General features: G+C 45.1%; 1 protein-coding gene across 3 annotated transcripts in view; it reads right to left on the bottom strand.

Annotated features, from left to right (window-relative positions):
• SUFU (SUFU negative regulator of hedgehog signaling) overlaps nucleotides 1-24,616 on the bottom strand; it is a 988,972-nt gene that overhangs the window by 360,281 nt on the left and 604,075 nt on the right. The gene's annotated exons all lie outside the window — the stretch shown is intronic.

Here is a 24,616-nt window from a genome sequence, read left to right as displayed (position 1 = left end):
TCAGCCAATACCTGGAACTTCTTGCCCACCGCATTGCCACACTCTGCCCCAACTTTCAGTGCTAGGCAGACGACACTCCGCTCATTTTCAGGCTCCCTTCCGCCACCTCTTCTCCTTCTCTCATCTCCGACAGCCTGTCCGATATCCAGGAGCAGTGTGCCACCAATGATCTCTGCCTAAATGCCATTAAGACAGATTCTCCTCATCGGCACACCTGATCCCTCCTTTCCTATCGCTCTCTGGCCGGCCTCTCTCGGCCCTCTTCCTTCCCCCACTTGTGAGGCTACAAACCTCAGGGCCATCTTCGACTCCACACTCTCCTTCTCTCCTCACATCTCTGACGTCTCTAAGAAGTCACACTACCAGCTGCACCTCCTCAGAGGTATTTTCCCTTTCCTCCTCTTCCCCCAGAAGCTCACTGTCTCCAGAGCTTTGGGTCTCTCTAGGCTGGACTACTGCAACAGCCTCTTTCTAAATGTGCCTGCTTCTACTCTCTGCAACTCATCCAGAACAGGACTGCAAGACTTGTCCTTGGCCTCAAGCTCAGGGATCGTATATCTCCATACTGAAATCTCAGCACTGGCCCCCAATGTCTGCGAGGATTAAGTTCAAAACCCTCTGCATGTCCACAAGGCTTTCTGGGGCCTTGGGCCTCAATAACTTTAACTCTCTCTTCCTAAATATCTTCCTTCTAGAGCTCTTCGCTCATCCACCTCCAACTCCCTCAGGGTCAGTCACTTCTCCAAGCAACAAGTTGGTGATAGATCTCTTTCTTCGGCTGGGGCCACCCTCTGCAATAGCCTGCCTGCCTCCCTGAAACATAAGGAGAACCATCTCCGGTTCCGGAAGCACCTCAAGACCTTCCTCTTTGCTTCTGCTTTCTCTCCTCCTCTCCCCTGCTGAACACCTGACAAACTGCACTGGTCACCTGGCTACCCTGTGATCTCGGATTCAGGTCCCTTCCCTACCCGCTGCACATCTGCACTGCCTCCTGGGCAACTCCATGCACTTAGGGGATGTTTCTGTATCCTTACAGTCCTCACAAACTCTTGACACTTGATGTCTGCACTTACCCCTACACTTGCCACAAGATGGCTGCAATGTTTAACTATTGTTTTATTTTATTTATCTATTAATGTTGTTCCTATGTACTGCACTGCCCCCTCCCCTTTAACCCCGCACTTTCCCTTTCCCCCCCCTCCTCTGCACCTGCGCCATCTCATTGTCACCTGGCCTAGTAAGATCGTGGTCTGTCTTCCCTCTGTTCCCCCTCCCTTGCCTCGTTGCGTCTTGAAACTCTTGTGTATAGGCGCGTTATAAATGTCATTCAGTTTGAGAAATGTACTGCTTATAAATCAAGTGGCTGAAGGCACACCTGATTTAAGACATTTTTATTGCACCAGCAGTGCATTTACAGGACCAATTAAACCATTATCTCTCAGAAGACTGCTTTGAACAATCCCTAGTATGCACTTCGAGTGCAAATTTTGATTTTAAGGCTGAATAAAGTTAGCTCAAAATACATCCCATTTACATGTACATCTTCAAGTAGTCTTAAGGGGCAAACTAGATTTTTAGTGAGCCTCACAGACCCCTTAAATCTTAATAACCACCAACCGCAATGTTAGGCAAAGACCGAACAGAAGTGAACAGTCCAATGCAAGTCAAGAGGGTGTGTTTTCAGTGGGGAGGGGCAGGAGGTAGGTGGGAAAGGCCACAAGGAGTAGCATGGCCATGGGCAGTCAATGGGTGGGTAAATAATCAAACCCCTAAAAGCATTGTGTCCCTCCTCATATGGCATCTCTCCCGAGCGGTATTCCAACGCATTAGTTTTGACTTAAAGGTGGCGCTTATAGCCAAAATTAAAAACAGAGCCTAGACGCCACAAGGGAAAAGGGGACATTGGAGCAGCCTGCAAGCAGCTAGTGAGCGCCCTCAGGAAAGAAGCACTGCAGAAGGAAAACACAGCAGAGACCAAGAGAGTTCCAAAAGCGAACCCGTGACCCTGGACTCTTATGTAGACATCCTGACAGAACCATTAGCACTTCAGTTGAGGCAGGGAAACCCCCTATAGACGTAAGGAAAGAGGTTTTCGCTTTATTTTTATACTGAATACAAGTCTATAGCAATCACTATGCCACCTCTGTGTCAGTATCTACCTTCTGCACCCTTACAGGAGACAATGTATTGAATTCAGATGATTTCTGAGGGTAGCCAATGCATTAAACTTAACTGAACTCCACTAACCACTCTCACATATTCTTCTTCCTCATCCTAAAACATAGAAAAAATATGCCATACCTCTACCACAGCAAAACATAAAATCACCACAAACCAACAAAATGCACACACTACCAAACAAGAAAGCCAGCCAAACGCAGATCTCCACACACACACACACACACACACACACACACACACACACACAGCACCAACAAACCAGCAGACAGTGGCTGGTTTTTCCAAACAGAAGCCACCAACAGCACATCAAAGCTCTCTTGCGCTCTTGACTCTCAACCCGCTACCAGCCCTCCTTCCTTTTCAGATCCGCAAGTGCAGCAAGAGACCACAAAAGTGGCAGTGGTGCGCAGTATAAGCCCCAATAACATAGCATAACAAATTAACAGTTTGGCTAAAAGGATGTTAAAATCAGCAGGTATGGACCGTCCTCTTTGAGGTAAATTAACTAAAATAATATTTATAACGTTAGTTGGTTAGTTCAATGGGCAGAAACCACTCATGGTAACTCATATTTTACATAGCGTTGTGCAGTCTTAGCTTTAAGGCTGTGTTCAACAACCAGAGCAGAGTGTATAAGAAACAGGGATCAGCACAGTTGAACAGCAAGGATATGGCTTCTTTGCATGATCTCATGTGATGACCCAGAAAGTGTAGTTTTAGCCACACTTTCCTCTCTGCTTGGTAGAACGGCAGGTCAGCAAAACATTGACCAAAACTTCATCAAACCCCATGCCGCACAGGCATTTTTGTGAAAACCTCAGCCAGCTTATTCCTTTAGAAATAGGAAGTAAATTCAGTCAGACAATCACTAACAACCTCCTACCTTTAAGTGAACTAATTTTTCGAATAGGCCCAGGATTTGTCTAGGTCTCCTTTAAGTTTGCGTACGTGGTCAAGCAAGGCAAGTATTTGATTCCGTCTGCATCGAAAACTAGTAACCTCCTTCTAGACCAGTCTTTAATGGATAATTTAGCTTGTGCCAGATTGCCCAGGAATACGTCTGCCCCACTTACGGCTATATCATCATTCCAGCACTTACTTCCCTCCATATACCAGACACATTTATCCCTATATCCTGAAGCCTCCATCTCCAGTTTCCGCTTGGTATAGTAGATCAAATGACTAGTCTATGAAAGATTTTGATTACTCTGGAGCCCTAGTTTGATTCTAAGGGCACTTAATTGGCATCCAGGAGAGACACTCAGTTGTTGCAAGAATGTATTCTGCACTGTACCCAGGAGCTTACAGTTACCACAGCCCCAGATTTCCCTGCCATGGAGTATCAGTCATGACACTTTAAATTTGAAGATGTTCATGCATTCATCAAACCTAAGAGCTCCATATTGATAGTAAAACCTCAAAAGCCCTTGGAGTCTAGTGGTGGCTCTCTCTGCCCGATATTTGATATGGGTCATCCATGGGCCAGCCTTAAGGTCCCTCAAAGCCTAGATAGACATAGGAGTTGACAGTTCAATTGGGGTTTCCCTTTTATTTTCCACCTTTAGGGTCTCTCCTTTTTGCCGAACATTTTGGTTTTGGTTTTATTTAGTTTTAATTTATGATTTTCCAGAGCCCTTGATTAAGGCTGCTTGCGGTTAATGCCAGAATAACAGTCATCGGCATAAAGGAGGGCACTGTACTGTTAGGGGTTGGGGAGATGCCAACCTTTTTATCAGTCCTACCTGCCTCAAAATCTGACATGAAAAAAACAAACAGTGTGGCAAACGAGAAGGACTGACTACAGTGGATGTCACAATATGATTTATTTAAATGAAAGGAAAACAAATAACTGACTATCGCTACGAAGTTCCCTACCTCCTAAAACAAAAACGTAGTGTGTTCATCAAAGTCCAAATCAAAATAGGCTGAAGTCCAAATCCTAGGTAACTAACTGGCCCTACCATTTTAGAAAACGTAACTAAAAGGAAAAAGAGAGGCTTGCACAACAGCCTCCAAGTGAGCTTCTGCCTGGTCGAACTTGTACTTATCCTCAGTCTCAGTTCCTTGGAAATAGATCGTCACAGTTTCCAATTACCTTATAGGCTTTCTCAGTTAAAAAAAATAATGTTTTCTCTCCCCCCCAGCCCCTTCAAAAAAATAATTATTTTTCTTTACTTTTCTCAGAGTTTACCAGTGATCATATCCCTCCAGGATTCTTTTTGACCACACTTCTCTGTATCCCACTTTGTGGCATAGGTACTCCAAGGTCCTGTCATTCTTTGGTAGGTGTATTGGGTCTCAGGCCTATGAATAAACATAGGGCGCACGCCCACTCGATTTCTTTATGTTCGCATACTGTTTGTGGCTTCCCTAGCCTTGACATATAGTACTCGCATTTATTTCACTCTGCTTTACCCTTCGTCAGCTTTCCCAGCATTGTTATGAAGTAGAAGTATTTATTTCACTCCTCTTTACATAGGGCATGCATTCTTTTGGTTTTCCAAGTTTCTAGTAATCTTGGCAGATTCCCTGCACATGATATGCAGCTTCTATATCTCTCTCAGCCTGTTTTACCTGGGTCGGGGGGTCCCTCCCGTTCTCACAGGCTTTCGTACGGTTGCCGACTTCGGCCCTCTTGACAGCCAGAGTTCGTAACGCTTGGAGACAGCCTCAAGTTGGGAGAGTTCACTTCTCTCTTTGGCAAACACACTTGCCGTCTGGAGCTTGGGGGCCTGTGCTCGGCTCTCTCTCCTGGTCTCGGCGGCTTCCAGGTGCCAAGCCCACCACTGCATTCTAGTGGTCGTGCCACCAGAGAAGACGGGTCTGCTTCCGTTTCTGTTCCTCTCCTAAGCAAAGCCACCTGCTAGCAGGTCTTTATACTTACACGCCACCGCTGGCTCGGCCCCTACAGGACTGTCTCCACAGAGGCTCACCTCTACTTAACAAGGACTCTCCTCCCTCCGTAGGAGTCTCTCTCCTCCATTCGCAGCCTGTGCTGCTATTATGTACATCATTAAAACTAACACCACTGAGTCTGTCTTCTTTGATTAGGGCCTTCAGATGAAATTCAGCATTACATGCAGTCAATAGAGTTAAAGAAGGGTCTTTGTTGTTAATAGGTAAAACAGGAGATGTCAAAGGGTTGCCCGCGCCGACAGGCAGAAAGGGTGATTTGGACTGAGAGTTCCTTAATGGAATGTGAGTCCTTGCCCCCAAGAGGGGAATCACTCACCGTGAGCTCCTAACTGCCCTGACCCCTAGGGAGGGACTTGCTGAACAGACTCACTGCCCTAGCCTTAAAGGGGGTGGCTCCCATCGGGGGAGAAGTGACATATTGTCCAGACTCTTCACAATAGCAAAGGTGTGAGGGGGCAACCCTGCTTGATTCCCTTATTGGTTACAAAATAAGGTGTATTCATTCCTTATCCGGCGTACATACACAACCACATATGGACCATTTTTAGCAGGCCCGCCAGCATCCCAATTGTGTCCAACTTGCTCCACAATGTGCCCCCATCGGTAGTCTAATGCTTTCTCCAGATCAAGGAATGCTGCATAAACAGAGCCCCGTACCCCCAAAGCCTGCAGTATTTGTCGATGATTGTACTGAAAGTGAAGCAATGGTCTATAGTCGAGAATCTGTGCCTAAAACCTGCCTGTGATGGTGGCAAAATATTGTTCCCAGCTACCCATTCTTACAGCGTAACCAAGATGCACTTGGAATACATTTTAGAAATTATGTCCTGAGACAAATCCTCAGATGTTTCTACTCCAATAGGGGGAGCCGTTCCTATGAGGCCAGGGAGGTGAAGCCGCTGCCCGATAGTCCCCCTGGGGGTGGTACTCAAAGGGTGGATGCATGGTGAGAGATTCCCCCTATGAAACTAGAAACTGTCCAGGAGGAATGCGGTATGCCCAAAACCCATCACCACCTCCCTCTATCTCCTACCCAATACAGGGTTCCATAATCCCAAACACTTCAATGTCCTTTTATTTTTTATTTTTTTATTTTATTGTTATTGTTGAACAAGATAAACCTTTCAATAGATACAATAATTAAAATACAGTTGCCATTTAACACACAGAGAAAGATTAGATCATTATATCAGTTTTCAATTTAACAATACCTAAAATCACAAGATTAAAAGGAAAATGCATCTTTAACACTTTGCGAGTTGCCTCTTTGGTCAATTGTATCTGCCACTTGAAATTTGATAAAAATGAGAAACATAAAAACAGAGCAAATCTAAAAACAGGTATTCTAGCCCTCAAATGAGGGCTTAACTCCCACAAAGTAGAGCAGTTCAAGCACGGGTTACAAAAGAGAAAAAATGAGTTCACTTGAAATAACCCAGGTCTAGTGACAATAGAAATTTCACAGCAGCAATGCTGACACATACGTTTGCCATTAAAATGTTTGTACCATAATGAATCACAAGTGAGGGTCAAATAGTCTAGAAACAGAGGTTGAAAGAAGAACTTTCTTTTCGCTAACAGTCAAGGACAATATACAAGCAAGTGCTTAAGTGTCTCAGGCTCGTTCGAATTTCAGCAGAATCTGTATAAATTGTCAAATCTAGTAATTTTTCTTCGATTGGCCAAGACTTCAATCATTGGCCACAGGTTTAACCAAAATCGTAGAAATAGATTCCTATATATCGGACATGGGAACCTCAAGAAATAGGATTCGACTTTGTGAAGGCTTTTAATTTTGAAATGTCCAGTTTGAACTATTGAGGAGTCATACATTCTTGTTGAGTGAGAATCCAATCATAGTGCCATAATTGCCTGCTGCAATAAAACAGGTTTAATGCTCAGCTGGTTCCTCAACGTATTTTCCAGTTAGACCTTGGTAATGTTCATTATCCAGAGTCTATTAAAGTCTGGATAAGTAAAGACAGCTGGCTATGGAACCAGGCTGCCCTGAAGGGTGTGAGGGGTCAGAAATGCAAGATGGACACATAGGTATAGTTTTCTCACAAGTTGCCATTTTATTAAAAAGGGGTGAGACAAACGCATGTCTTTAACTAGCCGAACAAGAATTTCCCCACCTAACAAACTAAGGCTGAAGGAAAATGACCCAATGTCCAAAGGTATCTGGCCCTGGCTGGAACTCATACATACAACAAAATCATAAAGGAATTATTTGGCGGTTTAAACTTCACAAAAGAACATACAAATTCAAGCACACAGGTTATAAACAGGAATCCATGTGACCAGGGTTGGATTCCCCTTCCCCAGGCTCAATTCAGTATGATTCCAAAGTTCAATTTCATGAAATGTTCTTTTCACTAGCCAAGTTCCACTCCAGGTAGAATATAAAGTTATTTTCATTAGATGTGTCCTTAGTTTCAAAGGGTTTCTCACACTTTAAGACAATTGTTAAACTATTTCACAACTTTCTGCTCAGCAAACCAAAAGGACTCTTCACAAATCAAGTCAGAAGTCAATGTAAATGTTCTTTTCTCTGAAGACCAATCATTTTTTATCACATCGTATTTCTCCTTCATAAATAACACCTTAGTCGGGATGATTCATTCTAAACGATATACTTTAGTCAGTATGGATATACAACAGTTCATCAAAACACAGTAGTGGCATTGCCACTTTTCCACCACAACCTTCTACCACATTTACAGTACTGTCCCTTTGCTGGTTTACTCACCTGCCAGGATAAAACTCAAACTACTACAACTTGTACTCTGTGGTAAGGCTTGTTCCAAACTTTCCACACTTAAATCCTCAATGGGGGAAGTTCAATCAACAACTGCTTCTCGGTTTAGTCCTTTGACTTTCAAACATAATTGGTATACAGTTTCTTCCACAAGTATACTGCAAAAAAGGACAATGATTCTCACAATGATCTGTTTGCCATAGGCAATGCAGGTTACAGTTCTCTTCCGTTTGATCCTCTCCACAAGGAGGGCTTTTCTCCTGCAATCACAGATTTCTATTTACACAACCTTTTAGCTGTTGAAAATGTGGTTTTACAACTTCCTCCCCAAGGTATTTGTTCTGGGACTGTTATATTCAAATTGCCTTGGTGTCACTCTCCGCTTTCTTTGGCAATGCAGGTTCTAATGTCCCCTTATTGGGTATCCCACTTCAGGAAAGAGGTGTTCCCTTTACTTTACTAGTGCCCCTCTTTGGCAACGCAGGTTACGATATTCCCTTATTGGCTATCCCCTCCCTTTAGGCAAGTTGTATTCACTTTTTTTTTTATTATTGCCCTTTTTTAGCTTCGGCAATGCGGGTTACAATATTCTCCTATTCGACATCTCTTAATAGAAGAGTTTCACCCAGTTTACATAAATTCAAATGTTCGGTACTACACAGCGGTCTCATTCGGAGTGCCCTGGGGTCACCTACATCAGGCCAATTTACCAGTATGTCCTGGCATCTCCTTCTGACTCGCTGGTTCTGCTTCTTCGATCATCGGGACAGGCTGACCGTCGATGGAGCTTTCATAGCTCTTACGCTCCCGAGTGAAAACCTTACACTGGAATGGGTTACAGGACGCAGAGAGCGTCTCTCATTTGGGGTAACTGGCCTCAATACTGCTTCCTGCTGTGCGTCCTCTGCATAAAACGTGAATCCCAATCTCGGCATGGCATCCCACTGTCAGGAGAGCAGTAATTCCAACTGCTTTTTTCTGCTGCTCCTCCATGGCAGCACCGGACAGGCTTTCAAATGTTTAAAGGGCCCGCTCAGTTGTGGGTAATTCAACGAGACCACTCCTTACAGTTTGATAACTTTGGACCACGCTTCCTCGTCTCATTACTAAGAGCATTAGTATATAACATTATTTCTTTTTCATATATTATTTAATCCACTGTTGTTTGAGTGATTTAAAGGAAGATTTCAAAGGAAGTAATGGTTTTCTCTTGGGTCTATAATCCAAACACAATGTAGCATCATAACTACTAGAATCAATAGTGTTATCTCCCTGACCCTTACATACATCATTTTCATAAAATGGGTTCTCATACATGGCACCTTGGGCAAGTCTGGGAGGGGAAGCCCTACTGTGACAACATGCCATTAAATATTTAGGCAAAGGGAAACCTCATCCGCAGAAGAGTCCCCACATTCCCTTGACAGACTTCTCCCATGTGATCCTACCCCCTAACACCACCCCCAGGGTTAGGATCAGGTAGTGGCTCAACTTTCCCTGTCCACATGGGAGGAGACTTTAGGCAAGGATTCTGTGATGACTCTGCAGGATTCCAGGGGTCTTATGGAACAAGACCGGTGCTGGTGAAATGTGATTGATGCATGCATCATGATGTGGCAGTACGTGGCTTTCACATCAAAGAAATGCTTGCTCCCTAGAGCATCTCTGCATTCTATCACGCATACATAGAAGCACAGGTTACAAAAACAGAAGCGAACATTGCAGCCCCCACAAAACATGCACTCTGACAATATTCGCACTCAGGTCAGGTTTTTAAAGGAAACATCAGTATAGCCCAGTGTCTCCTGAGTCGCCTCTATAAGGTACATTTGTAGGAGCTCTTGTTCCAGTGTGTGCAGTCTTTAAAAAGGTAGTGATGAGGTTTTATTCCCTCCAGTCTCAGAGTGTTGCTTTCCTACAGACTCGCCAGTTTAAAGCTTCTTGGAGTCCCACCATGCTTCTACTCCACTCGAGGGGTTGTTTGTCCACTCTGCTACTCACATATGTTGTAGTAGTGGCCTGTTGGTCCTATGGCCTACTCTCTAGCAAAGTGGATTCTTTGGATATAAATCTCCCCTCGGCACCTTTCTTGGCGGGGGAAGATTGTGTGCAACTTGTGACCTGTGTGATAACCAAGTAATCTGTTGGCCACCCTTTGAGGGGGGCTTCCACTGGCCTCTGTTATTGAATGCTGGGAGCGATATTACCATCAGTTAATCGCTCTTGTGCCCAGCAGGTCTATTGAGATGCTGTGGCACCCTTCCCCTCACCACTGCGCTCCTATTCTTGAATAGGTTCAGACTGGAATTGTTTATCCCGATGGCCTGGCCTGGCAGGCCTGGTATCATGGACAGACGGCAGGTCAAAAACTGTAGTGCATGGAGGTGTACAGTGTCTAGCCTGGACTCCTCTCTCAAGGATTTAAGTGATGGTTTTAATTCAGCCATAGCGGATTCCAGTAGCAACATTAACTGCCGCCAGGCTACGGAAGAGCAATGAAAAGGTGGCTTTGTCAACTTTGCTGTCCCAGTCTCTTGCATTGGATGGGTGGAGGTCTGTCGGCCCTTCTGGGTCCACTGTCATGCTCCCCTTGCTTCACGAACCCGCCATCTTTTCTTGTCCTTTACATGAGTATTAGTGGTGCCAACACCCGGCGCTGGACTTGTTATTGCTTCACTCACAGTTTTCTTATTATCCATAAGAACTACACTGTCTTTAATGGGTGGCATTGGGGGGAACTTCATCCTACCCGCTGGAGGCGACAGATTGGTTGACACTTCCAACATTGGGGAGAGGTCAATTGTGGTTGCGTGCGTTAAGGCAATTGTCTTCACAAAGCCTGTCAATAGACCTCTCAAGGGCCTCCATGATTGATCTATCCGAATTTTGGGCTGAAGCCTGTGCAAGTGAGAATAACCCATCCTGTCCCTGGCCACTAATGTTCTGTTCTTGATTGAAGCCTTTCCTCCTGGGCGCTGTTGCATGGATCTGTCAGGGACAGCCCAAGGTGCACAGACTGTCCTTGTCTGAATTTCCGCTGGTAGGGTGCCAGGGTTGTCAGCTATAGTAAGCTTTCAAATCAGTCCTTTGAAGCCAATCGATGGCTGTCTGGGGTCCTTGATTAATTGCACCACTTTTCTCTTCCGTCCAGCCATGGCCCTAGATTTTGTTTTAGACATTGTGTTTGATTTCAGGAGTGCTGTATCTCTCTGTCCCATTCTGCAGCGGAGAAAACAAAAGCCTGTAAGTGCTAGGAGTACTGAGGGGCTTCAGAATGGCAGTGAACTGTCCGAGCTGTAACAGATTTTACTACTGCTACCGCACATGCTATGGTGCATCTCACCTCCTCTGATATAGGTCTGTATATGGTTTCTATGAGGTTTTTAGATGTATTAACTGGTGGCCAACCTGTGATCAAGCCCTAGGCCAAGGCAGTTCTCCCTCCCCCCCACCGCCAAGAGCCTCATGCCCTCCAGTAGTGCCTAATGATGTTCCCTGGATGGCCTCCCAGTGCCCTCCTATTCCCCCTCACCTGCCTACTGTTGCAGTTTGCTGTGATAGGTTGCTCTGGGCTACTCCTAGCACCAAGCCATGCTGTGCCACGATCCGCTCCTCCTCTACACAAGTTGCAATGGCTGCTGCCCAAGCGGCCAAGCTCAGCCCAGCCCAGCCCAGCGTGCACCTTGCATGGCCTGGCTTCTGCAGTGATCCTGCTCACCACCCGATACGCCCCATCTGCAGCAGATGCATAAGCGTGGCGTAACATGCTGTTGGCACTCAAGCCGCACCCCTGTTGGGAAAAGAGGGCCGCCTCCGAGTGGCCACAGAATTTATTTTTTAATTAGTTACTGATGGACCCAGGGAAGACGCTAGTTGCATCGCAACCTATAGAGAGGTCAATACTGCCTCTAGACTGGAGGCTCGTATTAACCAATCATACAATATGGATTAGCCATAATATACCACTTTCACAAACAGTGGGACCAAACCGAGCCTAAACAGGAGAACCCTGAGGAGACAGAATTTGATGCCCAAGAAAAGCATCTTTAAAACGTAGGTCAGAGCAGCCAAACTGGAACAAGCATCTAAGCATCCTGAATATCTAGAGCACACATCCAACTCCCCCTCTTAAAATGCTGATAGAATCTACAAATGCATTACCATCTCTGCGATTTCCACTTGGAAGAACGGGTTAAACAGAGTAAGATCTAAAATATTCCTCGGGCTCCGCTTGTCCCACTAGAAGCCCTCTGGGATCTCTCCAGATGGAATACACTCTATGGCTCTGATCAAGTGCATCTTTTGGCTTTCTTAATGCAGATTCAATAGAAGTTGTTAGGGAAGCTGGTGGATGTAAGTGGAAGCCAATCCTGAACAAGCCACTGAGCTTCCAGGAGGACTTTTTTTATGACCACCCAATCATGATGATAAAGGAACATGCTGCAGTTTACAGGAGTGTTGAACCACTGGGCAGTTAAACTTTGAATTTTTAGATTTTTCAGAAGTGAAGGTCAAGTTGGTTTGACAAAACTCCAACTCTGTTTTTGTCGCTTCCTTGGGGGGGGGGGGCGGGGGGAGTGCTTCCTAAATCTCCTCTCATGGGATTTGGCTCTTGCCTAGAAGGTGCTAGAAGCCTGTGTCTGAACAAAATCATCTTTTGAAATGTGAAGGATTTACCAGACGAATTTGTGATCACTGTTAGGGACTTTGCGATCACAGCATTAATAATTTCTTTCATGGGTTGTGGGGTTAAAAAGGTGGAAACTATTGAACTCCCAACTGTCTCCTGCACCTCATAATTAGGTTGCGCACCTTTTAGAAAATCTAATTGCCTTAGATCCAGTTCTAGACACATACCTCTAGCTAAGTAGTAATATGTCCTGCAGATGCAAAGCTGTCCGATTCTGCAAGCCCTGCCACAAAGCAGTCTTTCTTCAGGCAGTACATCTTTAAAAATTCAAAATGTTGTTCCACTGTTGCATTAATTTTTAATAAGACTCGTGTTAGTACTGCACATTTCTTTCTTGCAGCATGACCTAGGGTCAGCACCCATTATAAGAGGAATACCTGTAACCTCTAATACTAGGAATTCCATTACTGAGAAAATAAGCTCTTGGAAAAATCTTATGTAAGAATGAAATCCTTCCTCATGCTGCACCTCATCATTGCGGTCTGCAGCCACAATAACAATCCTGTTTTTTGCACTAGGAGAACGTTCCTAAACTGTAGATCTTTTTGGAGGATGTTGCTGGAGTACTGGATACCGCTGGAGGAGATGATACCTGGTCACTTGTGGTGGAAAAGATGAGGCCATAGGAGTTTGATGTATTACAGGCCGAAGCATGAACTCTTTGACAATCACCTTAAAGAAATTTCTCATCTGAGCGGGAAGTCCTTAACGTGTGGAATCTGGCTAACAGACCAGGCTTCTCTTGGTGAAACCGGAAATCCCAGCAAGGCTGGATATGCATATGCTGACCCCCAGAGGCACGGCATTGTAAAATCTAAAAAGAGCTGCATGAGGAAAGGCTGGTTAGTACGGGTCCCTTCTCAAAGCTGAATTGCAGTTCAATGTAGGAGTAGAGGAGATTCCATCTGGGATGGAAAAGGGAGACTTGTCTGGTTGCAGCAAAATGAGTGGGGAAATACAAAGGACCCTCTACACCAAGCTGAAATAGGGTTTCTAATGCACTTTCCTCAGACTACAAATCCACAAGAACTTCGGATGGCATTGAGCATGCCCAGAAGAATCACCCTTCTTGGAACTGTAAGGGGTGCAGAAGTAAGGCTCGGACACAAAGAGGGCATAGTTTTGGTAATAGACTTTTTAACCAGTAAAAGGGTTGCAAAAACTGCTGCTCTGTCCCTAAAGCTAATGTCAAACAAATAGTCACTCACTGTTGTGTCCCAAAAACCATACTTCTGACCGTAACACTGATAAGTCGACTTTTCAAGGTTGTTCTTCTCCAAAACTTAAGTTGTAATGGCAGATTGTGCCAACAGAAAAGTTCCCAATATGTGGAGTGGTAAAAACAATAAAAGAAATGTTCCAAAATGTATTACTCCAAGGATTAGGGTTTGCTCCTTTCCCTGGACTACCTTCTGGTTCTACTTTAGGAGCTGTTCACGTCCTTATGTAGCTTCTCTTCCTTTTCTTACCTCCTTAGGTCCCAGACCAAGTACCTTCCTGAATGAACTTCACTGTATTATTAGATTTTCATATGGGTACCAGACTTGCAATATTGTTAGTGTACAAGCTTAGTGTACTCTCCTGCCAAGTGTATGATTTCTTCTGATCCATCTCTTTTGCTTTCAGGTTCCTAGACACTCTTATTATCAGGTTCCCGTGTGGCACCAGTCCCAGACATGCAATTTGTGGTTGCAATAACTTGGTGTACACTCCTGCCAAGCATATGCTTCCGTCTGTACTGTCCCAGACCCTCTCTGGCTCACATATGGGGGTACGGGTTCCAGACTTGAAATGCACTGCTGCAGTAGCTTGGTTTACTCTCCTGCCAAGTATATACTTCATTTTGTACGGTCTCTGTTTCTCTTTGGGCCCAAGACCTTCTTACTCTCTGGCTTTCATATGGGTGCGGGTCCCAGACCCTTTTATCTCATGTTCTGTAGTTGTTCCCCTGGTTCCTCCCAGACCTCTAGCACCTCTCGGTCTGCCCATGTATCTGCTTGTGTGGTTTGCGTCTTCCGAGCACTGGTGCTTTTCTCGGAGCCTCACAGTCTGTGGCGTCTCCACCAGTTAATTCTTCTTGCGTGGGCTGGACCATCTGTCTCCAGCCGTCTTTGGTTTCCTCTTCTTGTCATCAGTTGCTCTTCCAGTCTCTGCTCACTTCTTGGGCTATGCTTTTGCTTTCCAACGGCTTGCCGGACTTTGGGATTCCCGGGGGTTTGTTCAGGTAGCCTGCGAAGTAGCTCCTTCTCCCTGGACTACCTTCACACTCCCATTCGCCTCCGTGCACAGTATTTCCTGCTGTGGTCCCCTGTTCACTGGGTCGACCTCTCCCAGGTTTCCACGTCAGAGGATGGCTCTCACTATGTTGGTTTCTCTGATATTTTGTATTTCCTTTGATCAAATGCTGTGAGAGACTAGACTGTTCAACTCTGGTTCTCTGGAGTGATCTTCATACTCCTGGTCATCATCTTCTTCACAGTACTTGTATTGGAGTTGTATGGAAAGTAGTTTGTATTTTCAAGGCCACTAGTCCGGTCTAACACTAGGTTGGTTGACCTTACAACTAACAACAATGGCACTGGTTCGGAACAGGGAAGGAGAGTTTGGCTTGGGGAAAGAGGGAGGGTCTAACGTAGCAGAGGTATACCGCATTCTCTACGATGGGTCATACCCAATCCCATAAGGGGCTTCCTCTCCCATGTGATCCTCCCCCGGTGCACCCCCCCCCCAGGGGAACTATTGTGCTGTGGACGCACTGCCCTGGCACCACGGGCCCGGTCTCTCCCTATGGGAGAAGGTACGACATCCGCAGATAAGTCACATACTTTTCCCCTAATGCTGCTGGTTTCTTCATCTCCCAATGGAAAATGTGACAGAAAGTCCATATTACCCTGCTCTTTACCTTTCCAATGTTACAGGAAAGCAATAAGGTTGGAGATCAAGAAACCAGCAGATAATTATGGGGTAGGTATCTTTGCAGATACTCACCCATGTGAAGGGTGAGTGGTCAGTAACAAACCAGAACTTCATACTATTAAGATAGTACTTCAGGTACCTCACAGCCCATTTTAAGAATTGAGCCTCCAGTTCAATTGTAGCATCCTTTTTTCTTGAGGGAAGAGCTTTCTACTGATGTATAATACAGAATGCTCTATTCCACTATATGATTGGGACAAAACGGCCCATAAAGCAACCTTCGAAGTGTCTCTCTGAAAGATACATTTTTTGTGAAGTTGGGTACCTTCAACACAAGCTCACTACAAAGAAAAAGGGTGTTAATGTAGGCCTGATTGTTTTTATCCCATTTACGTTTTTGGGGTTCAGCATTTCTTAACTTTTCAGTAAGGCAGGTGGTGATGGAGGAATAATTCGGTATAAATCACCAATAATAAGCTACCAGTCTAAGAAAGTCTCTTAAATACCGTTAGTTTTTCGGTACCGGGATCTCCTGTACTGCCCTGACTTTTTCGGGTTTCAGGTTGCACTAGCCCGTTTGCAACAGAAAACAGAAACAAAAGTTACGGCAGACTGAGCGAGATGACATTTTCTTGCCGCTAAGACTGGCTTTCCTCAGGGCCACGGTAACTTCATAAAGGTGAAACAAGTGTTCCTCCCAGGTTTTAGTTTGAATGACTTTTTATTTATTCACATTTGTAGAGCGCACAGCAGCCCGTAGGCATTGTGGCGCTGGTTACATAGATGATGTACAGGCATAGTTACATAGTACATAAGACATAGTGAAAATGCAAACAGTACATTATTAGTTACAGGGAGAATCAGGGGCAGAGGCAGGCTTACCTTATAGAGGGGGTGAATCGGTCTGTCGCGGAAGGGTTAGTTGAAGAGGGTGGTTTTTAAGGCTTTCCTGAATGCTGGGAGTGAAGGTTCAGCTCTTAGTGAGTTAGAGAGGGCATTCCAAAGTTTAGGGGCAATGTGTGGGAAGCCAATGCCTCCTGTTCCGTTCCTTTTTATGGTGGGGATGCAGAGTTTGTTGGAGTGAGAGGTAAAATGGGGCATTAAGTGTAAGGCATTTGTGTGCGAGTTTGAGGGTCTTGAATGTGATTTGTTCTTTTACGAGTAGGCAGTGTGCTTTGCGTCTTGCTTGGGTGATGCGTTCCCTTTTAGGAATGTTAAGCGCCACTCTAAGGGCGTTGTTTTAAATAACCTGGAGCCGATTTAGGTTAGAGTTGGAGGTGCCTGCAAGGAAGACGTTACAGTAATCAAGCTTTGCTCCTATGGTGGCTCTAGCTATAGTAAGCCAATTTTGTTTCGATAGATATGGCTTCACTTGATTGATGAGTTTCGTAGTGTGTGCAGAGGCTGAGGCTATGGCATTAACCCGACGTGTCATGACAATGTGGAGTCTAGGTAGACACCTAAAGTTTTGACAGCCTGAGAGAGAGGAATTTTATTTATTTATTCGGATTTTTAAAGCACATCAGCCCAGGGCATCGTAGCGCTGTTACAGATTAGGACATCAAGCTGGTTAGAGAAAGGCATAGTGGTTACAAGGCATTTGCATTACAGGAGCATATTTGGGTTACATATACTAGCATTACAGACTTAAATCGTTACAGTACAGCTGTGGAGGTTATGTGAATAGTGTAGTTTTAAGGGATTTACAAAAGGAGTACAGAGAAGGTTCTGCTCTCAGTGAGTTGGGCAGGGCATTCCAGAGATTAGGTTCTATGTGGGGGAAACCAATACCGCCGGCTTTGGCTCTTCTTATAGTGGGTATTTGGAGCTGGTTAGCATGGTGGCTTCTTTTAGGGCGGAGGGAAGAATTCTTGGTTATGGTTTCTGATAAGTAGGATGGTGCTGTGAGATTGATGCATTTATGTGTGAGGGCGAGTATTTTAAAATTGATTCTTTCCTTGACTGGGAGCCAGTGTACATTTCTTCTGGCCTTTGACACATGGTCAAATTTGGGGATGTGCAGTGCAGCACAGAGCGCTTTATTTTGCACTATTTGGAGCCTGTATGTTTTTGGTTGACGTGCCCGCTAGGAGGGTGTTGCAGTAGTCCAGTCTGGCTCCTATCATAGCTCTGGCGATGGAGAGGCAGTTGGGAGAGGTAAGGTAGGGTTTTTTTGGCATAACCGTTTGGTGGTGAGCGTGGAAGCGGAGGAGATGGTGCAGACTTGTTTTGTCATTGAGAGTGTGGAGTCTAAGTAGACTCGTAGGGTCTTCACAGATGTGGAGACAGGTATGTTCGTATTGTCAATGGTGATATGCGAGCATTCGGGGCTCAGTTTGGTTAGAATTTCCTAGGGGGCTAGGATAATGATCGTGTTTTCTATGGAGAAGTTGCAATATTGGTGGTCAAGTTTAGCTAGGATTTCTTTAGGGCTTATGATTATAATCTCAGTTTTATCAGCATTGAGGCAGAGTCCATTGGTGGCCATCCATACTTGGATTGTGCTGTATATCAGATTAATTGCTGCTGCTTCTGTGTCATAGGAGCCTGTTAGGGGGGGGGAGGACTGGAATATCATCGGCATAGGTTGTGTAAGCTATGCAGAGGGGGTCCAGTTTGTCAAAGAGTGGTTTGGTGAAGAGGTTGTATAGTATGGGGGCCGTGCAGGAACCCTGAGGGACTCTACAGTGTAAGTGGTGGGTGTGGCGTTTGCATGAATAGAGAACACTTTCATGGCTCTGCCCTTTAGGAATGAGGTCATCCATGTGGCCACCTTGTTCGTGAACTGGGCTGAGTTTACAAGGTGTGAGGTGAGGGTCTTTTGATCTACAAGATCAAAGGCGGCTGAGAGGTCTAGGAGAAGGAGAGCCAGCTTGCCTTTGTCCATGATTGATGTGATTTGATTTTTAAGCTCAAGGAGAGCAGTTTCCGTGCCATGGCCCTTACGGAATCCAGATTGTCTTCTGCCGAGGATATTGTTAGTTTCCAGAAATAGTTGGATTTGGTTGTGAGCTGCCTTATCCAAGATTTTTAAGAGGAAGGGGACAGTGGTAATAGGGCGGTAGTTATTAGGTGATGATGGGTCTAGTGATGTTTTCTTTTTTAGAAGCGGGCGTACCCATACTTCTTTGAGGTTGGCTGGGATGGACATGGAAGAGAATGAGGCATTAATGAAGGCTTTGAAGTGTGGTGCTAGTTCCTTGGACCATTCTTTGACTAGGTTGGGGGGGCAGATGTCTCCTTTGCACATGGAGGGTTTAAGTTGCTTGAGGATGTTGATGACATCTACGTCTGACATCCTGGAAGGAGAAGAGCTGGGGGCGTTCTCAAGATTCTGGGTGGATGGTGACAAGGGGTTGAGCTTCAGAAGGATTCTGGCTTGTGCTAGGATTTTGTCCTGGAGTAGTAAAAATAGTTTAAGCATGGCTGCTTGAATGTTGAATGTTCAAGCATTACGTTTCCTCTTTAACTATGTCATCAGGGGTCCTTAACTATGTCATCAGGGGTAGTGGGAGGAGTGATGAGTTCTTTAAAGATGGAGAAGTGTTCCTTGGATTGAGAGTTGTCTTTGGTGATGTGTGCATTAAAAGAGAAGGCTTTGGCGTGTGTGATGGCTTTTTTGTATTGTGATGATATTTGTTTGAAGTTTTCTTTGGTGATGTTGTTAGGGTTGGATTGGCAAGTATTCACGGCTTGACGCTTGGCTAATCTTAGAGTCGCTAGTTCATCTATGAACCATGCATTTGAGTGAAGTGATTTCTTTTCTTTCTTGTTTTCCAGAGGGACAATGTTATCAATGGCTTTAGTCATCGTGCTGGCATAGATGTTAGCCAGGGTGGTGGGGTCATTCGAGAAAGGAGGCTTGAGTGCAGGGATCTCCAAGAAAGGAAGGAGGCTTTCCTTGGTAAGTTTCTTAGAGCTTCTGGCTAGCGCAGGAGGTGCTTTTATGAGAAGTTTGGCTGGTTCAGATGCTGGAATCGAGAATTGTATGCAATTATGGTCAGTCCATGAGAGGGAGATATCGGTAATGAGGGTCTGGCAGTTATGGTCAGTCAACCAATCTAGGGTATGGCCTTTACAATGTTTGGGAGTGGTGACATTTTGTTGGAATCCCATGTTAGAGAGCTCTCGGTCAAGGGCAGCGCCGCTTTTGTCATTGGGGGTTGTTGAAGGCAAGATTGAGGTCTCCAAATAGCAATGTTTTTGTGTTTTTCTTAAGGTTGTCCCCTAGTAGGTGCAGGAGTTGTGCTTGGAATTCAGGGGTGGTGGTGGGGGCTCTATAGATGGTTTGAATATTTATGGTGCAGCTAGGTGATAGTGAGAGTTTAGCAGAGATAATGTCTGCATGACGATCCCAGTGGTAGTTGACCTGTCTAATGTAGAGACAGACTTTTGCGATGAGGCATACACCTCCTCCTCTGGACGATTGTCTTTTCTTAGAATAGAGTAGTTGGGTGGCAGGGCTGGGGCTATAGCCGGACCTGAGGCATCGTTTAGCCAGGTTTCTGTTATGGCTAATAGGTCTAGGTTGTGGAGGGAAACCAGATTGTGGATTTCTAAAGCATGGCCGGCGAGCTAGCGCACATTAATGAGCGCACATTTAAGCGGGGAGGGTGGTGAGGCAGTGTTAGATTTGGCGTGGTGCAGTGGTTTGGAGATGGATTTCTTATTTGAGTTAGCTGGTCTGTTAGGTAGTGTGTGGTCTGTGTGCATTTGAGTGTGAGGTTTAGCATCCAAGTAAGCCAAGCATTTGTCTCTGAAAGGTTGCGGGTGCCCTGTGGCGTGCAAACCAAATGGCAAGACTTTAAACTGAAATAGTCCTACAGGAGTGGAAACAGCCGTCTCATCCCTCTCTTGTGGATTCAATGGCACCTGCCAATAGCCCTAGGCATCCTAGGCATGGGTTAATTGTCGAACTGGCATAGCGCATTCAACTTCCGAAAAAGTCAATACAAAACCTTCATGATTGATCTGGTTTTGCTACTAGGACTATTGGCGAGGACTAGGAACTCTGGGATGGTTCTATCATGTCGGAAGCCAGCATCTTTTACACTTCCTATGAAACTATTTCTCTACTGGCTTCAGGAATTCCATAGGGTTTTAAATTAACAACCCTATAAAGGAGGTGTACGGATATAGTTGCAAAATGCCATTACTCTTCCTGGTTCTCTGTCAAAGACGACCAGGAACTGGTCTAAAGGGGTTTGGAGGTCCTGTTTTTTTATTGGACGAGAGATCAGCAGGAATTAAACTGACCCAATCTATCTCTTCAGCTAGGAGTCTGGCCATCATTACAGAGGTGGTTTCAATTGGTTCTTCTCTCCACTCTTTTAAAAGGTTGACTTGATACATTTTAGTCTTAGCCCTCTGATCTGGCTGCGAGACACGATAATTACAGGGACGAGTTTGTTCAAGAACCTCATAAGGACCGTGCCAACGGGACAAAATCTTATGTTCCGAGAAGGAAAGGAGCACCTGCTGACCAATAGAAAAGGAACGGGTGACTGCCTTTCATTCATAATTGGCTTTTTGGTGCTCTTGGGATTTGCTAAAAGTGAATGTACTATAAATCTAGGTACGGTCATTTGCTGCTTAGACATGCGGTATGGGATAACGGTTATATGGCTTCTTCTCGCTCTTGCCATGCTTCTCTTAGCATAGAGAACATCTCTTGGTTCACGTCCATAGAGCAGTTCAAATAGTTAGAACCCAAAGGAGGCCTGTGGTGTTTTTAAAACAGCAAATAGGGCCCACAGTATCATCAAGTCCCAATTCCTCCCATCTGCTTCCAGTAGATTTTTTAGGACATGCTTCAATGTTTTATTAAACCGTTCTACTAACTCGTCAGTTTGTGGGTGGTAAACAGAGGTTCTGAGGGTTTTGATCTGTCCAACTTGTTTTACTTCTGCCATAAACCGGCTCATGAAAATGGTTCCCTGATCGGTCAGGATTTCTTTAGGAAAACTTACCCGGGACAAGAATGGAAGACTATGTGTGAGAATCTATTGTGGAGTGTTAGACCTCCTTTGGAAAGCCTCTGGATATCTTGTGACATAATTGACTATCACTAGATTATATCTATTTTTCAATTCGGAAGGTTCCAGAGGACCAACAATGTCCATTTCTATTCTTTAAAAAGGGACATCAATAACGGGGAGAGGTTGTAAAGGAACTGGAGGGGAAGGGGAGTATGTGTGGCGGTTTTCTGACAAAGTGGACAAGTTAGAACAACATGTTTAACTTCTGCATATACTCCTGGCCAAATAAATCAGCGTTCTATTTGCCCTTGGGTCTTAGGAGTTTCTAAATGTCTGGCCATAAGATGTGCATGTGCACTTTCCAGAACCATTTTCCTGTGACTGCGTGGCACTACAATTTGAGAGTGGGTAGTTCCCTCAGGACCGGTATCGCCTATATATAGCAAACGGTGTCTAATGAAAAAGAATGGATCCTCCCTTGCCCTTCCTTCTTCTGAGATAACTAAGGACAGCCTCCGCTAACATTGGGTCATTACGTTGTGCGAAGGCCAAGTCAGGGTTTCTGTTTCATCTTCATTAATGGAGGGTTTTGCCACCTCAGTTGTTACTGGGTCTATGTCTTCCTTCCAAAAGTCATTGGTTCCTCTGCCAGTGTCTTCTGTCTCAATTCTTTCTATTATCTTGGGGAATATAGCATTCTCCAAAATACCATGAGTTATTTCGTCTCCGGCCTTAATGTGATATGTTTGTTTGCCATTATTTTATATTACTATCTAACGGCAGCCATCATGCGTAGGCCATTCTTCCATGCCAACCCAGAGTTTGAGGATAACCCGATATAAGTAGCAGGGGGAGGGATTAATACAAAATCTGTTGGTATCAATTGTCTTTCACCAGGTTCCAGGGTCGCTTCCCTACTACTAGACATATCAAAGCCTATGGATTCCTGGCACGCTGACTTAGTTTGGTAAAGCCAAGGGTCGCCCAGTTTGTGTCAACCAGGTCTGATCACACTTCTGACATCATATGTAAGGGTGCAGAAGTAAGGCTCAGACACAAAGGAGGCATAGTTTTGGTAATAAACCTTTATTAACCAGTAAAAGGGTTGGGAAATCTGCTGTCCCTAAAGCTAAGAGGGGTTCCCTGCCTCAAAAGAATCTAAGGAAAACATCAGGATGTCAAATAAATAGTCACTGTTGGATCCCAAAAACCCAACTTCTGGCCCAAACCCTAATAACAAATCTACTGTGCAATGGTGTTCTTTTTTCATTCTAAAGTGATAATGGCAGTTCTTGCCAAAAGAAAAAGTTCCAAATGCCTTAGGCGGTCAAAACGACAAAAGACATTTTCCAAAATGTATTACTCTAAGGATCGCGGGTTAGCTACTTTCTCCTGGATTCCTTATTGTTCTACTTTAGGAGCTTGTCTTGTCCTTCTGTAGTTTCGTTTCCTTTTGTTACATCCTCGGGTCCCAGACCTCATACCTTCTTGAAGGAACTTCACTATTAGATTTTCAAATGGGTGACTTGCAATACTATACAATACCAGCTTGGTGTACTCTCCTGCCAAGCATAGGTTTTCTTCTGATTCATCTATTTTGCCTTCAGGGTCCCATAATCTTATTCTCTGGATCTCATGTGGGTGCATGTTCCAGACTCACAATGCGTGGTCACAATAACTTGGTTATTGGCAGGAGCCAAGCATATGCTTTCTTTTGGACTGTCGGTTTCTCTCAGGGTCCCAGACCCTCTTATTCTTTGGATCTCACATGGGTGCATGTCCCAGACTCACAATGCTCTGTTGTAATGGTTTACTCTCCTTCCAAGCATATGCTTCCTTCTGTACTGTGTGCTTCTCTCAGGCTTCCATATAGGTGTGGGTCTCAGACCACCTTATCTCATGCTCTACAGTTGTTACCCGGTTCCTCCCGGAACTCTAGCACCTCTGTCGGCTGACGTACCGGTTTGGTTTGTGTCTTCCGAGCACTGGTGCTTCGCTTTGAGGCCCGGTGGCATTAAGGCGTTCGTGGCATCTCCGCCAGTCAATTCTTCATCCGCGGGCTGGACCTTATGTCTCCAGCTGCCTTTGGGTTCCTCTTCTCATCAGTGATTGCACTGCCAGTGGCTGCTCCCTTCTCATGCTATGCTTTTACTTTCCGTTGGCTTGCTGGACTTTGGGATTCCCAGAGGTTTGTTCAGGTAGCATGCAAAGTAGCTCCTTTTCCCAAGACTACTTTCGTACTTCTGTTCGGCTCAGTGCATGACGTCTCCTGCTGCGGTCCGCTATTCACCAGGTCAGCATCTCCCAGGTTTCCTCGTCAGAGGATGGTTCACTCCATGTTGTTTTCAATATGATATTTTGTATTTCCTTTAACCAATCAAATGCCGTGAGAGGATAGACCGTTCACTCTGGTTCGCTGGAGTGATCTTCACACTGCTGGTCGTCTTCTTCACAGTACTTGTATTGCAGTTATATGGAAAGCAGTTTGTATTTTCATGGCTTCTCGTCAGGTCTAACACAGCAAGTTGATTGACCTTACAACAAAGAAAATTGACACTGGTTGGGAACAGGGAATGAGGGGGGGGTTCTAACGAAGCAGATGTATACTGCTTTCCCTGGAAGGGGTTGTCCTTCAACCCATAAGGGGCTTCCTCTCCTATGTGATACTCCCCCGGTGAACCACCCCCAGGGGGGACTATTGTACTGTGGATGCACTGCCATGGCCCCATGGGAAAGGTCTCCCTTATTGGGAGATGGGCCAATATCCACAGGTTTGTCACAGAAGTTAGTCGACTTACGGAGGTGTGAAGCAGCTTCCGCAGAGGAATGCAATGCATCAGCCTTGCCCTTACTAGAGGAAGATTTGCCATGATCTGTTGAGGGTGTATGATCCTTACGAGACTGGTTTGCCATGTGCTTGCATGAGAGAAACCTGAGACTTTAAAGTATCCTTCAAAGTAGTTGAGGGATCAGGAAGGTATGAACGGAAAGACTGAGGCGGCTGCAGAACCTTATGGACATGGGAATGCTCTCTGCCAATTTCATAATCCGAGAAAAGTACTGACTGGTAAAAAGAAGCTGTAGGCTCTCAATGGGTTGCGACCAAGTGTAAGTTGGCCTCTCTTTATGCAATGACCAGTGTAAGAAGTCCCACTGACTATTGCTTTGCAATGGAGC

Source organism: Ambystoma mexicanum, chromosome 8, assembly GCF_040938575.1.
Source record: "Ambystoma mexicanum isolate Mex_15411 chromosome 8, UKY_AmexF1_1, whole genome shotgun sequence".
Classification (NCBI taxonomy): domain Eukaryota; kingdom Metazoa; phylum Chordata; class Amphibia; order Caudata; family Ambystomatidae; genus Ambystoma; species Ambystoma mexicanum.
Note: the sequence above shows the minus strand (reverse complement) of the source record. Positions and strands in the feature narration are given on the sequence as shown.